Here is a 16,072-nt window from a genome sequence, read left to right as displayed (position 1 = left end):
GTTACACTCGGGAGTTTGGCATTCCCAGGAGTATACTTTGGGAAATGAAGATTGCCCCTAGTTAATGCTTTTCATGGTGGAATTCAGTACATTATAAACATTTTTTTTTTGGTGACAGTTTATAAAGATGAATTATATCAATTAAAACTTTTGGCAGATTTTGGGATGGCATAATAGAAAGAGCATGCAATTTCCAGACCCAGAGCACTTGGGTACTCTACCCTTTGTCATGACCTTGGGTTGGTAATTCACCATTGAATCTCAGATTCCTATAAAATGGGGTCATAATTGATTCACAAGATTATGATCTGGATATAATGTGTAAATCCTTGTGTATAGTTGGTGCTCATGTGTAGGACTAGCCTTGGAATCATTTGAATTGGATTGAAGATTGTATGATTTTCAGTCTTTAGTTTTTCTTTTTTTTTTCAGATTTCTTGATCCTTTTATTCTTTGTTTTTGTTTTTGTTTTTTTCCAATATATGAAGTTTATTGTCAAATTGGTTTCCATACAACACCCAGTGCTCATCCCAAAAGGTGCCCTCCTCAATACTCATCACCCACACTCCCCTCCCTCCCATCCCCCATCAACCCTCAGTTTGTTCTCAGTTTTTAAGAGTCTCTTATGCTTTGGCTCTCTCCCACTCTAACCTCTTATTTTTTTTTTTTCCCCTCCCCCATGGGTTTCTGTTAAGTTTCTCAGGATCCACATAAGAGTGAAACCATATGGTATCTGTCTTTCTCTGTATGGCTTATTTCACTTAGCATCACACTCTCCAGTTCCATCCATGTTGCTACAAAGGGCCATATTTCATTCTTTCTCATTGCCACGTAGTACTCCCTTGTGTATATAAACCACAATTTCTTTATCCATTCATCAGTTGATGGACGTTTAGGCTCTTTCCATAATTTGGCTATTGTTGAGAGTGCTGCTATAAACATTGGGGTACAAGTGCCCCTATGCATCAGTACTCTTGTATCCCTTGGGTAAATTCCTAGCAGTGCTACTGCTGGGTCATAGGGTAGGTCTATTTTTAATTTTCTGAGGAACCTCCACACTGTTTTCCAGAGTGGCTGCACCAATTTGCATTCCCACCAACAGTGCAAGAGGGTTCCCGTTTCTCCACATCCTCTCCAGCATCTATAGTCTCCTGATTTGTTCATTTTGGCTACTCTGACTGGCGTGAGGTGATATCTGAGTGTGGTTTTGATTTGTATTTCCCTGATGAGGAGCGACGTTGAGCATCTTTTCATGTGCCTGTTGGCCATCTGGATGTCTTCTTTAGAGAAGTGTCTATTGATGTTTTCTGCCCATTTCTTCACTGGATTATTTGTTTTTTGGGCGTGGAGTTTGGTGAGCTCTTTATAGATTTGGATACTATTCCTTTGTCTGATATGTCGTTTATACCTTTTCCCATTCCGTTGGTTGTCTTTTAGTTTTGTAGGTTGTTTCCTTTGCTGTGCAGAAGCTTTTTATCTTCGTAAGGTCCCAGTAGTTCATTTTTGCTTTTAATTCCCTTGCCTTTGGGGATGTGTTAAGTAAGAAATTGCTACGGCTGAGGTCAGAGAGGTCTTTTCCTGCTTTCTCCTCTAGGGTTTTGATGGTTTCCTGTCTCACATTCAGGTCCTTTATCCATTTTGAGTTTATTTTTGTGAATGGTGTGAGAAAGTGGTCTAGTTTCAATCTTCTGCATGTTGCTGTCCAGTTCTCCCAGCACCATTTGTTAAAGAGACTGTCTTTTTTCCATTGGACATTCTTTCCTGCTTTGTCAAAGATTAGTTGGCCATACGTTTGTGGGTCTAGTTCTGGGGTTTCTATTCTATTCCATTGGTCTATGTGTCTGTTTTTGTGCCAATACCATGCTGTCTTGATGATGACAGCTTTGTAGTAGAGGCTAAAGTCTGGGATTGTGATGCCTCCTGCTTTGGTCTTCTTCTTCAAAATTACTTTGGCTATTCGGGGCCTTTTGTGGTTCCATATGAATTTTAAGATTGCTTGTTCTAGTTTCGAGAAGAATGCTGGTGCAATTTTGATTGGGATTGCATTGAATGTGTAGATAGCTTTGGGTAGTATTGACATTTTGACAGTATTTATTCTTCCAATCCATGAGCACGGAATATTTTTCCATTTCTTTATATCTTCAATTTCCTTCATAAGCTTTCTATAGTTTTCAGCATACAGATCTTTTACATCTTTGGTTAGATTTATTCCTAGGTATTTTATGCTTCTTGGTGCAATTGTGAATGGGATCAGTTTCTTTATTTATCTTTCTGTTGCTTCATTATTAGTGTATAAGAATGCAACTGATTTCTGTACATTGATTTTGTATCCTGCAACTTTGCTAAATTCATGTATCAGTTCTAGCAGACTTCTGGTGGAGTCTATCGGATTTTCCATGTATAATATCATGTCATCTGTAAAAAGTGAAAGCTTAACTTCATCTTTGCCAATTTTGATGCCTTTGATTTCCTTTTGTTGTCTGATTGCTGATGCTAGAACTTCCAACACTATGTTAAACAACAGCGGTGAGAGTGGGCATCCCTGTCGTGTTCCTGATCTCAGGGAAAAAGCTCTCAGTTTTTCCCCATTGAGGATGATGTTAGCTGTGGGCTTTTCATAAATGGCTTTTATGATCTTTAAGTATGTTGCTTCTATCCCAACTTCCTCGAGGGTTTTTATTAAGAAAGGGTGCTGAATTTTGTCAAAGGCCTTTTCTGCATCGATTGACAGGATCATATGGTTCTTATCTTTTCTTTTATTAATGTGATGTATCACGTTGATTGATTTGCGAATGTTGAACCAGCCCTGCATCCCAGGAATGAATCCCACTTGATCATGGTGAATAATTCTTTTTATATGCTGTTGAATTCGATTTGCTAGTATCTTATTGAGAATTTTTGCATCCATATTCATCAGGGATATTGGCCTGTAGTTCTCTTTTTTTACTGGGTCTCTGTCTGGTTTAGGAATCAAAGTAATACTGGCTTCATAGAATGAGTCTGGAAGTTTTCCTTCCCTTTCTGTTTTTTGGAACAGCTTGAGAAGGATAGGTATTATCTCTGCTTTAAACGTCTGGTAGAACTCCCCTGGGAAGCCATCTGGTCCTGGACTCTTATTTGTTGGGAGATTTTTGATGACTGATTCAATTTCTTCGCTGGTTATGGGTCTGTTCAAGCTTTCTATTTCCTCCTGATTGAGTTTTGGAAGCGTGTGGGTGTTTAGGAATTTGTCCATTTCTTCCAGGTTGTCCAGTTTGTTGGCATATAATTTTTCATAGTATTCCCTGATAATTGCTTGTATCTCTGAGGGATTGGTTGTAGTAATTCCATTTTCATTCATGATTTTATCTATTTGGGTCATCTCCCTTTTCTTTTTGAGAAGCCTGGCTAGAGGTTTGTCAATTTTGTTTATTTTTTCAAAAAACCAACTCTTGGTTTCGTTGATCTGCTCTGCAGTTTTTTTAGATTCTATATTGTTTATTTCTGCTCTGATCTTTATTATTTCTCTTCTTCTGCTGGGTTTAGGCTTCCTTTGCTGTTCTGCTTCTATTTCCTTTAGGTGTGCTGTTAGATTTTGTATTTGGGATTTTTCTTGTTTCTTGAGATAGGCCTGGATTGCAATGTATTTTCCTCTCAGGACTGCCTTCGCTGCATCCCAAAGCGTTTGAATTGTTGTATTTTCATTTTCGTTTGTTTCCATATATTTTTTAATTTCTTCTCTAATCGCCTGGTTGACCCATTCATTCTTTAGTAGGGTGTTCTTTAACCTCTATGCTTTGGGAGGTTTTCCAGACTTTTTCCTGTGGTTGATTTCAAGCTTCATAGCATTGTGGTCTGAAAGTATGCATGGTATGATTTCAATTCTTGTATACTTATGAAGGGCTGTTTTGTGACCCAGTATGTGATCTATCTTGGAGAATGTTCCATGTGCACTCGAGAAGAAAGTATATTCTGTTGCTTTGGGATGCAGAGTTCTAAATATATCTGTCAAGTCCATCTGATCCAATGTATCATACAGGGCCCTTGTTTCTTTATTGACCGTGTGTCTAGATGATCTATCCATTTCTGTAAGTGGGGTGTTAAAGTCCCCTGCAATTACCACATTCTTATCAATAAGGTTGCTTATGTTTGTGAGTAATTGTTTTATATATTTGGGGGCTCCCATATTTGGCGCATAGACATTTATAATTGTTAGCTCTTCCTGATGGATAGACCCTGTAACTATTATATAATGTCCTTCTTCATCTCTTGTTACAGCCTTTAATTTAAAGTCTAGTTTGTCTGATACATGTATGGCTACTCCAGGTTTCTTTAGACTTCCAGTGGCATGATAAATAGTTCTCCATCCCCTCACTCTCAATCTGAAGGTGTCCTCAGGTCTAAAATGAGTCTCCTGTAGACAGCAAATAGATGGGTCTTGTTTTTTTAATCCATTCTGATACCCTAGATACCCTATGTCTTTTGGTTGGCGCATTTAGTCCATTTACATTCAGTGTTATTATAGGAAGATATGGGTTTAGAGTCATTGTAATGTCTGTAGGTTTCATGCTTGTAGTGATGTCTCTGTACTTTGTCTCACAGAATCCCCCTTAGGATCTCTTGTAAGGCTCGTTTAGTGGTGATGAATTCCTTCAGTTTTTGTTTGTTTGGGAAGACCTTTATCTCTCCTTCTATTCTAAATGACAGACTTGCTGGATAAAAGACTCTCGGCTGCATATTTTTTCTGTTCATCACATTGAAGATCTCCTGCCATCCCTTTCTGGCCTGCCAAGTTTCAGTAGAGAGATCGGTCACAAGTCTTATAGGTCTCCCTTTATATGTTAGAGCACGTTTATCTCTAGCTCCTTTCAGAATTTTCTCTTTATCCTTGTATTTTGCCAGTTTCACTATGATACGTCGTGCAGAAGATCGATTCAAGTTACGTCTGAAGGGAGTTCTCTGTGCCTCTTGGATTTCAATGCCTTTTTCCTTCCCCAGATCCGGGAAGTTCTCAGCTGTTATTTCAAGTACACCTTCAGCACCTTTCCCTCTCTCTTCCTCCTCTGGAATACCAAGTATGCGTAGATTATTTCTCTTTAGTGCATCACTTAGTTCTCTAATTTTCCCCTCATATTCCTGGATATTTTTATCTCTCTTTTTCTCAGCTTCTTCTTTTTCCATAACTTTATCTTCTAGTTCACCTATTCTCTCCTCTGCCTCTTCAATCCGAGCTGTAGTTGTCTCCATTTTATTTTGCAGTTCATTGATAGCATTTTTTAGCTCCTCCTGGCTGTTCCTTAGTCCCTTGATCTCTGTAGCAAGAGATTCTCTGCTGTCCTTTATACTGTTTTCAAGCCCAGCGATTAATTTTATGACTATTATTCTAAATTCACTTTCTGTTATATTGTTTAAATCATTTTTGATCAGTTCGTTAGCTGTCATTATTTCCTGGACGTTTTTCTGAGGGGAATTCTTCCATTTTGTCATTTTGGATAGTCCCTGAAGTGGTGTGAGACTTCGGGGGCACTTCCCCTGTGCTGTCTTGCATAACTTGCTTTGGTGGGCGGGGCCGCAGTCAGACCTGATGTCTGCCCCCAGCCCACCGCTGGGGCCACAGTCAGACTGGTGTGTGCCTTCTCTTCCCCTCTCCTAGAGGCGGGATTCACTGTGGGGTGGTGTGGCCTGTCTGGGCTACTTGCACACTGCCAGGCTTGTGGTGCTGGGGATCTGGCGTATTAGCTGGGGTGGATCTGCAAGGTGCACAGGGGCGGGTGGGGCAGGCTCAGCTTGCTTTTCCTTTGGAGATCCGCTTCGGGAGGGGCCCTGCAGCACCAGGAGGGAGTCAGACCCGCCGGAGGGATGGATCTGCAGAAGCACAGCGTTGGGTGTTTGCGCGGTGCAACCAAGTTCCCTGGCAGGAACTGGTTCCCTTTGGGATTTTGGCTGGGGTATGGGCGAGGGAGATGGCGCTGGCGAGCGCCTTTGTTCCCCACCAAGCTGAGCTCTGTCGTCCGGGGCTGAACAACTCTCCCTCCCGTTGTTCTCCAGCCCTCCTGTTCTCCCAGCAGAGCTGTTAGCTTATAACCTTCCAGATGTCAAGCCCCGCTGGCTGTCCGAACACACTCCGTGGGGCCCTTCTGCTTCCTCCAGCCAGACTCGGGGGCTCCGCTTGGAGGGCGGGCAGGCCCCTCCGCCCCAGCTCCCTCCCGCCAGTCCATGGAGCGCGCACCGCCTCGCTGCCCTTCCTACCCTCTTCCGTGGTCCTCTCTTGTGCGCTTGGCTCCGGAGACTCCGTTCTGCTAATCTTCTGGTGGTTTTCTGGGTTATTTAGGCAGGTATAGGTGGAATCTAAGTGATCAGCAGGACGCGCGGTGAGCCCAGCGTCCTCCTATGCGGCCATCTTCCAGTCTTTAGTTTTTCTTAGAGTTTTTCTCACATCTTGATGAGCATCTCCTTTTTGAGAGCCTATGTGGGGCATGTTAGATCTCACGGGCTTTTGCTGCAAGGCTGCTAGGCAGGTTTCAATTTTTATAATCAATAACGTGTAAATATAATTATAAAATTCTCTAAGGAACAGTGATTCATATAAATGGATCCGTTTTCTATAACTCAAACTTTTTTTTTTTCTATTTTAAGTATCTTTTGTTTGGGAAACCTAAAAAAAAAAACTTTTAGCTTCCTATATTATTAAAAACATTTTCAATATCATTTAACATCTTTATAATGTATAAATTATTACATTGTGATATAAAATGTTTTACAAGGTCTTGGCATATATAGGCCTATCTACAGCTTTTAGAGTTCTTGACTGCTATTTTGGTTTTCCCTTTCTGTTAATCATTGCTTCTTGCTGCTGTTGGTGTGACAGCCTATATAAATACCTCAGTTTCTCTCAGTTGTTTGTTTCCAGTAAGCTGTGGGCTGGGACTGGGGTAGGGGTAGGGTGGTCCAAGTTTTTTAGAATTTGTACAGAAGAAGATGAAATAAGCAATTTGTGTAGTGTATGATTTTTTGTTGTTAGCACATTAATTTTTGCCATATTTGGCTTCCGGGAGACTTTTTCTTGCTTCCTTTCTGGTTCTGGGTGGAGTTTTGTAGTGTCCATGCTCCCAAATAAGTAAGGTGGTGGTTATATTTTTAATGGTTCCTTTTTGGTGATTTCTCATAGAAACAGTGTACTCTTTTTACACTAGGCTTACTGTAGTAATCGTTTTGCAATAGATACAAATAACGAATCCTTATATGTCTGAAACTAATGTAATGTTAATTATATACCTCAATAAAAAGAGGGAATACACTGTTTAAGTCATGTTGCTGCAGTATCTGGTATTGCTTTTATCTAATTTAATTCTTTGATTTTTAAAATCTAATTCTAATTATTCTCTAATATACTGTCATACGTTTTCATTTTAAATAAGCATGCTTTTTAAATTATCTGTTTCAACAGCTACCATCATTTTAAAAATTAATAGCTTTGATTTCACTTTCATTGTGTGGGTAATGAGAAATTTATCTATGTAATATTTTTAAAGCATTTGTTAACAGAAATTTTACATGAAACAGATAACTTTGTTGAAAAATTAATTAGGATTTAGCACTAGAGCCTAAATCCTGAAAGTGTTAATTGCTGATAATGGTGAAATTGCTTATAATAAAAGACAAAATTTACCACTTTTTGAAGCTCTTTTTTTTTTCAAGAGTTCTGAGAGTATGAGAATCCATTCTCGAATTACTATTATAATTGAGATGTTCACATTTTGGTGTTTGATTTAGCTTCTATTGACAAACTTTCTCTGTAGGCTTGGATGGAAGAAATATGTACATCTTCTTTTAATTTTATCACAAATTTATTTGGTTTGTATAAGTTCCTCTTAAAATGGTTTGCATTTACTCAGCTCTATTTTATTTGTTATATTGAGAAACACACAGTAGGTAAAAAGTCCGTAAGATTTTGAAGTAATAATAATAACCCAATGCAGAGCTGCCAGGACAGATTCTTTAAAAGGTCAAGTTTTGGGGCACCTAGGTGGCTCAGTCTGTTAAGTGTCCGACTCTTGCTTGATCTGGGTTGTGAGTTCTTGATCTGGGTTGTGAGATCTTGATCTGGGTTGTGAGTTCAAGTCCTGTGTTGGGTTCCACGCTGAACCTACTTTAAAAAAAAAAAAAGGACAAGTTTAGAACTTAGAATTAAGGCTTGTAGTTTCCTATAAAGACTGCCATTCAGATTAATGTGTGATCATTGTAATTTTAAACCACTGCCTTTAGTTCAAGCATAGAATCTTTAAAGTTATTGTCCGCATTTATAATCTTTGATTAATTATGGAAAGAATTTTTGTTAATTTTTACGTGAGTTAATTTGTCACAGAGAAGACTTTGGTTAGATTTTGTTTTTTGTTTGTAATCTCTTTTAAGTGGAAAAATGTCAATGTTCTCAGTTTCTATCATGAAACATAATACTTTGACACTAAGAATCCTGGAAACATTTTAACTGAAAAGTGAAATTGACAATTATTGAGAACCATCCAATATTTGGAACTCTAGAACTAGTTTTACCTTAGGGATTGCTGAGAGTGTAAAATAGAGCTTTATATAATCAGATATTTTGAAGTAATTTGAAAATACTACATCAAAAACAGCCTAGAGATTTAAAAATTGTAATTCTACTGTAATTCTACAGTATTTTGGTTTTGTGGTGATTTACAGTAATTGGATGCTGGTCTAAAGTAGTAGAGACTAAAGGCAGAGGAGAATCTTCATGCTTTAGAGATGACTTATCTATCACTGTGTTTCTGGTGACATAATTTGACCTGCTAATGAACCTAATATATAATGTCTGAAAAGGGGTGCCTGACTGGCTCAATCTGTTAAGCGTCCGACTTCGGCTCAGGTCATGATCTCAGGGTTCATGAGTTCGAGCCCTGAGTCAGGCTCTGTGCTGATAGCTCAGAGCCTGGAGCCCGTTTCAGATTCTATGTCTCCCTCTCTCTCAGACCCTCCCCGTTCATGCTCTGTCTCTGTCTGTCTCAAAAATAAATAAACGCTAAAAAAAATAATTTTTAATTGTGTCTGAGAAAACTAGAGCACAGTCTTTTAGTGTTATTAATTAAATGCATGTGGAATTATTATTCATTTATACCCTTTTTAAAAAAATTGAGATATAATGTCATTCATATTCTGTAACAAAATAAGCTAACAAAATATTAGTAGGGAAGTTGAATTTACTGAATAGGCAAAAGTTATTTATAATTAAGCATTTAAAAATTTTTCTTAATGTTTTAATTTATTTTCGAGAGAGAGAGACAGAGTGCGAGTGGAGGAGGGGCAGAGTGAGAGAGAGGCAGACACAAAATCTGAAGCAGATTCTAGGCTCTGAGCTGTCAGCACAGAGCCTGATGCGGGGCTCAAACTCATGAATGGCGAGATGATCATGACCTGAGCTGAAGTCGGACACTTAACCAACTGACCCACCCAGGTGCCCTAAGCATTTTAATTTTATATACATTTTAATTTTCAAGCTTTTATTTTGCTTGGAAAGCCTTTGATTGATAGTTTTCCCAGTACTTTCAACTTCCTCAGGTTATGTTTTTTGTCATGCTTATAGCATAAAATTTTATCTCATATCTCCAGGAATTATAAAAATATTTAATGTCACATTATTCTTGATGTAAGTTTATATAATTTTTGTACAGAATTTGCTAATGTATATTATATTGCCATATGTAACAAGGGTAAGAGGTTCACACCTTCAACAATGTTGAGGGAAAGTTTAAGTCCAAGTTTGTTAGGTTTTATTTGTATGCTTTTCATAGTTGTTAATCAGTAACTTAATCTGGCTATAGGAACATTAGTGGTGAACAATACTGTAGGAATTGTAAACTATGGAGAATGCTCTTTAGTATTTTTTAAATTTGTCTTGAAATCCATATGAAACCATCAATTTTATCAGTATATCTCTGTTACATCAGTTCAGTTTTTAAGATATTTATTCATTTCTATTTTTATTTTAAGATATTTATTCATTTCTATTTTTATTTTTTATTTTTATTTATTTTTAATGTTTCTTTTTGAAAGAGAGAGCACGAGCAGGGGAAGGGTAGAGAGAGAGGGAGACACAGAATCCAAAGCAGGCTCCAGGCTCTGAGCTATTAGCACAGAGCCTGAGCGGGGCTCGAACCCAGGAGCTGTGAGATCATGACCTGAGCTGAAGTTGGATGCTTAACCGACTGAGCTACCCAGGCACCCTTCATTTCTATACTTAATTTTAAAGAAGAATGTGGATGTCTCCAACATTGAAGGCTCTGCTTGTTTACTGGCATCTCTAGGTGTGCGTTACCTGAGAATAAGAATAGAGAGTAGTTTGAATTTCTTCTGGGGATTTCTAGGTCAAGCAAGGTAGCCTCAGTACAACCATGCATGACTAAATGACTAAATGAATCCGCATGTATGACTAATATGGCAGTACTCTGGTGTGTGGTGGCCTTGTTGGCCATGTATGGAGTACTTGTATACGAAGAAGAATGTTATTCCTGTGAAAATTGATGAATTGAATGTAGTTGCAGGAATGGGGTTAAAGGTATTTCCATACTGTGGATTTTGCAATTGTTAAAACTTGTAATTAAACTTAAAGTTTTTCTTTGTTTTGGTTCTCCAACTTTTCCTGAAATACTTGGCTACAGGTGCTTTTTCTTTTTTAAATTATCCTTTCCATTTCTTTTCCCAAGTTTCTGTAGCTGCATGGCAAATTTACATGTATTTTGTTTCAGGATCTTTGCTGTTATGCCAGAGACCTGTTGAATCCATTTCCTACTTCGAAAAAATTGTCACCTCATCTTTTCAGCTTTGTATTGACAGGTTCATGAAGTTAGGGTGGCAAGTTAACAGGAACTTTGCAAGGAAGTGTGAATAATAATGTGCCCTTTTCAGTTGCCTCTTTCTAAACCTTGTAAGTTTACATGACATTGTAAAGCTATTTCTGTCTTATAAACTATCCTTTCTTGTGCCTTGATGAAAATGTTAGCTTTTGTTACTGGTTTTTAAGAAGTGCTCCAAGTGAAAATAGTTTACTTTTCCTTTGATAACACTTTTTTGATTCTTACAGTAGTAATAAGATAGACTTAAATACAAGGATCTCATAAATTACTAATTACAGGCCTTAATGGGTTGGGTTCTATTAATTAGAATAAAACATGATATTTTTGGAAAGCTGTACTAACCTATCAATACGACTCGCACAGACTTGTTTGACAACACTTCCTATAGTCACTGAAGTCTTGCAATATCATCAATAGCTGTGTCTTCATGGAGGAGATGAGGCTCGCTGATTATATTTCAACAAAAATTTGGTTACAGAGCTTTTTTAAAATAGGACAGAAGTAGGGCAGCTTCTGGTTTGTATTACAAAACTGTGTTGTAGTTAGCATTCTTTATCTTACCTAGGCAGTCTTACTTATATGTCCCACATAGGCTGAAGATAATTCTTTTTTGTAAGCCATTATGTTAATTAATTTTTTCCACAGGAAAATATATCATTTGCAAATACACAGCTTTTAACATTCTTAATTCCGTTCTGTTATTGTTGTAAAACCATTGGTTTGTCTATTAACCAACAAATATTTATTGACAACCTACCATGTGCTCAGCCTCAGCAAGACTGTGGATAAATGAAGTAGTTCTTGCTCTTATACAATTTATAATACAGTGATAATACTTACATAATAATTGACAATTAAGCAAGCAATTAAAAGTAAATAATTAAGTGAATAATTAAAAGTATGCATGGCTGGGGCGCCTGGGTGGCGCAGTCGGTTAAGCGTCCGACTTCAGCCAGGTCACGATCTCGCGGTCCGTGAGTTCGAGCCCCGCGTCGGGCTCTGGGCTGATGGCTCAGAGCCTGGAGCCTGTTTCCAATTCTGTGTCTCCCTCTCTCTCTGCCCCTCCCCCATTCATGCTCTGTCTCTCTCTGTCCCAAAAATAAATAAACGAAAAAAAAAATTTTTAAAGTATGCATGGTGCTATGAAGGAGCAATATTTAAGGAAGACCTAAAGTAGACTGGAGAGTCAGAATGTACTTCTCTGAGGACATAATGTTTAAGCTGAGATATGAAAGGTGAATGGTTATTGGTAGGCAGAGAGAGGAGGATGCCATCCAAGACAGAGGAGACATTACATTGAAATACCTGTTATGGAAACTGACAGAAACCAGCATCACTAAAGTAGAGCAAGATGGAGAGCAGCATGAGATGAATTTGCTGAAGTAGACGGAGGCCAAACCATGCAGGGCCTTGTAGACCATTTTGAATACATTTGGATTTTATTCCAAGGGCAACTACATACAAGAGGTTAAAGAATTTTAAGCAGGGCAGTGACACAATCAGATTTACGTTAAAAACAATTACTCTAGCATCTCTATGGAGAGTAAATTGGATGGGCAAAGGTGAGAGCAGTTATAACCATATTCTAAAACTTTTATAATGAATGACTTTCATACTGTTAGGTTAAGTGGTTCTTTTTTCTGACTGGAGGGTTTTCAAATATGAAACATACTCCCATCAGTAACACTGCTCATCGTCTGTAGGGAACCTGGTTTTCATCTCCATATGCTACCCACCCCTGAAGTGAGAATCACTGAGCTATTCCAGCTCTTACCTTCTTTTGCTGATAGGAAGCTTGATGCTCAGAGAAGTGACACACCCAAGGTCACATAGATAGTTAGCCAGTGGTAGAGCAAGCACCTCAACCCACAGTTGTGAAAATCTTGTAGAGCCCTTTTCACATAACTTCTCTTGGATGTAGGAGACTAGCATCATCAATTAGAATGTATTTACTATGGCTGGCTATTGGATAACATCAAATATATGTGACAAATTCTCTAATGTAAACACATTATATGGGAGATGATGCTGAATGAAACAGTGGTTTGCAACAGCAACTTTCATAGCATGATCTGTAGGCCACCAGAGGTCTTTGAGATCCTTTCAGCTGGTCCATAAGGTCGAAATTATTTCCACAGTAACAGTAAAGCATAATTTGGCCTTTTCATTGTGTTGACATTTGTGCTGATGACACCAAAGCAATGGTGGGTGAAACTGCTGGTATCTTGGCTTTCATCAAGGCAGGGGCAACAGACTGCTTTAGTAATCATTGTATTTACTGCCACACACTCATAATTAAGAAAAAACAAAAACAATTACTTAAGAGGTTCACAGTGGCAACAGACGGTATTAGTAATCATTGTATTTACTGCCACATACTCAAAATTTAAAAAAAATCTACTTTTACTTAAGAGTGTCCTTGATAAAGTGGTAAAAATTATTAGTTTTATTAAATCCCAACCTTTGAGCACATCTTTACTATTCTGTGTGACAAAATGGAGGGGGGGGGACATACAAAGTCCTTGTATTGCATTTCAGAGTGTGCTGTATTGCATTTCAGAGTGTGACTCAGTTGTGAGGTAACTGTTGGTTTTTCATGAAGCATCACTTTTACTTAAAAAGGACTATTGACAGACAAATTCTGGTCATTCAGACTGGGCATTTGGTAGACATTTTATAAAAAAAAAAATGAACTAAGTCACTTGTCATTTTAAGGAAACCAGTTGGTAGTATTTGTGTCCAATGATAAAATTTGAGCTTTCAAGTAAAATGTAGAACTTTGTAAATGCTTCTTTGAGCTTGACAACTTCTCAGTACCTAAAGTTTTTTTTTCTTTAATGAGATCAGTTATCACATTAGTGAGTGTTTTTTTTTGTTCAATTGTACAATGAATGTATCAACATTTTGAGGACTTGCATAAGCCATTGACCAATATTTTTCTTTTTTTCATTTTTAATTGATTCATTTTATTAAATTCATTGATTCATTTTATTAAATTCATCAAATTTAATTGATTTCATTTTAATTGATTCTGAAACATTAGTTTCAGAAAATGGCTGAAGTTAATTTCCGCACCTGATATTACATAAATGTGCACAGCTAAAGGACCCAATCAGAATATACAATTGACCTATAGATTTTAATATAAGAATATAAAAAGTATATTGTCATTGTTTCAGATTCTACACTGCAACTAACTTTCACAAAACTACCACCTGTTGAGTTTTGGCATAGTATCAAAGAATATCTACAGCTATCTGAAAGCACTGTTATAATACTCCTTTTTCCCCACTACACATCTGGGTAATGGATTTCCTTGTGATTTAACCAGAACAGCATATATAACAGATTGAATGTAAAAGGATTAAATACTGTTCTCTACTAAGCCACGCTTTAAAGTGATTTGCAAAAATGTTGAACAGTGCCACATTTCTTACTATTTTTGTTAGTTTGGGAAAGTGTTGTATTCTCATGAGACATTTTGGTTTTCATATTTTTTTTTTGTAAAAACACTGTCATGTAATGAGTTTATTAATATTCTCAATTGAGTAAATAAATATTTAAAATTTTTGCTTTGAAGCGTATTTTGGTAAACACCCATAGGTATAGCACACATAAACACAAGCTCCTTATGGTATGTGAAGAGTTTAATGGCTATTGATGCATTTTGTTAAATTGCCATCCATTACCATCTTTAAAGGATTTCTTTGCCATAATGCATAGTTTAATTCTATTGGTGACATGCGATGAAAAGTTCTATGTTTACTAGATTTCTTCAAAATATGTAACTCAGCATTTTCAGCAACTCATATTGGACTACTCTGATTAGTACAATCTAGTGAGATTTAGTATGTAAGCATTGGCAGAGAAATTGCTATGTATATTTTAAAAGCTCTATGTTTTTTCATATCACCCAGAGAATTTACAAGATAAATATTTGTACAACTTTGTAGGTTGGTTACACGCTTTAAATTTGATAATACACAGAAAGCACAGTACTTGGGCACATAGTTGGTGCTCATTGCAAGTTTACTTTCACTTATTCTGTTTTTGTTTTTGTTTTACCTTCACCCAAATGCACTTAAAGTATATAAGGTCTGGTTTGCTGTTACTATAGTACAAAGTTTGGAACACCGATCAACTCAACGTCTGTCATCTGCTATCTGTTAGAGCAACGTGTTAGTCCACCACCTGGACCAGTGTCCTTATCTGTTAAAAAAAAAAAAAAAAATCCTTGACTAGATTAATTTAATTCTGGATTTTCAAGAAATACCAGTTATCCATGTGAAGAACAATTCCAAAACTACAGAGAATAAGTTAATGCTAAGTAGATTTGATTAGGAAGGCAGAGTGAAAACAGTGGCGGTGTAAAATATTTACTGTGGGAATGCTGGAAGAAGAGGCAAAAAGGGAGCTGTACACAAATGAAACAGATGAAGCAGGTTTGCATTTGGTGGATCTTTTCCCTATAGGCCATAGCTGAAAAATTTTCTTCAGTTAGGCTTAGCAAACATTTATTTTCCATCTATGGTTGTGGGTTAGGCCCTGCATTAGGCACCATGTTTTGAGCTGATTGCACAGAAATAAATACAACATGCTGCTTACTTTCCGAGGTATTTGCTAGTCTCTTGGGATCATTGGGCACCTATAACACTATGTTTTACATAAAGGGATGGGGTAACTCATTCTGGATTGTTTCTTCAGAGGAACATGAAGCCTTCTTTTGCTAAGAGACACAGGTCGCATAGTGCAAGAGCAGGATTTTCCCAGGTTTTCAGCCTCGGAATTAGCTCAGTCACCTTGCAAAGAAAGCTTTTTCTAGATAGGATGGTACTTGAGTCTTCAATAAGTAAGTCATAGTTATCAGTTTCTCAATCTTTTCCTATTTCAAAATAAAGTAGCTTTTATGAAAGCTACTTTAAACCAGCAGATGTAAACTCCAAGAGCTGGTGTGAGGGGAAGAAAATAGCCCTTTACATATGTTATCAGCCAGGAGCTTTATATATTGTGTCTCACTTAATCCTGCCAGCATTGGGTCGAAGAAGAAAGTGACATATCTATTTTTTTTTTAATTTTTTTTCAACGTTTATTTATTTTTGGGACAGAGAGAGACAGAGCATGAACGGGGGAGGGGCAGAGAGAGAGGGAGACACAGAATCGGAAACAGGCTCCAGGCTCTGAGCCATCAGCCCAGAGCCTGACGCGGGGCTCGAACTCACGGA

The 16,072-nt window shown here is 37.6% G+C and overlaps 1 protein-coding gene across 1 annotated transcript in view; it reads left to right on the top strand.

Annotated features, from left to right (window-relative positions):
• Window positions 1–16,072, top strand: part of WDR70 (WD repeat domain 70) — a 298,625-nt gene that overhangs the window by 124,307 nt on the left and 158,246 nt on the right. The gene's annotated exons all lie outside the window — the stretch shown is intronic.

This window comes from Felis catus, chromosome A1, assembly GCF_018350175.1.
Source record: "Felis catus isolate Fca126 chromosome A1, F.catus_Fca126_mat1.0, whole genome shotgun sequence".
In the NCBI taxonomy this organism is placed as follows: Eukaryota; Metazoa; Chordata; class Mammalia; order Carnivora; family Felidae; genus Felis; species Felis catus.
This window is presented reverse-complemented; position numbering and strand designations above follow the sequence as displayed.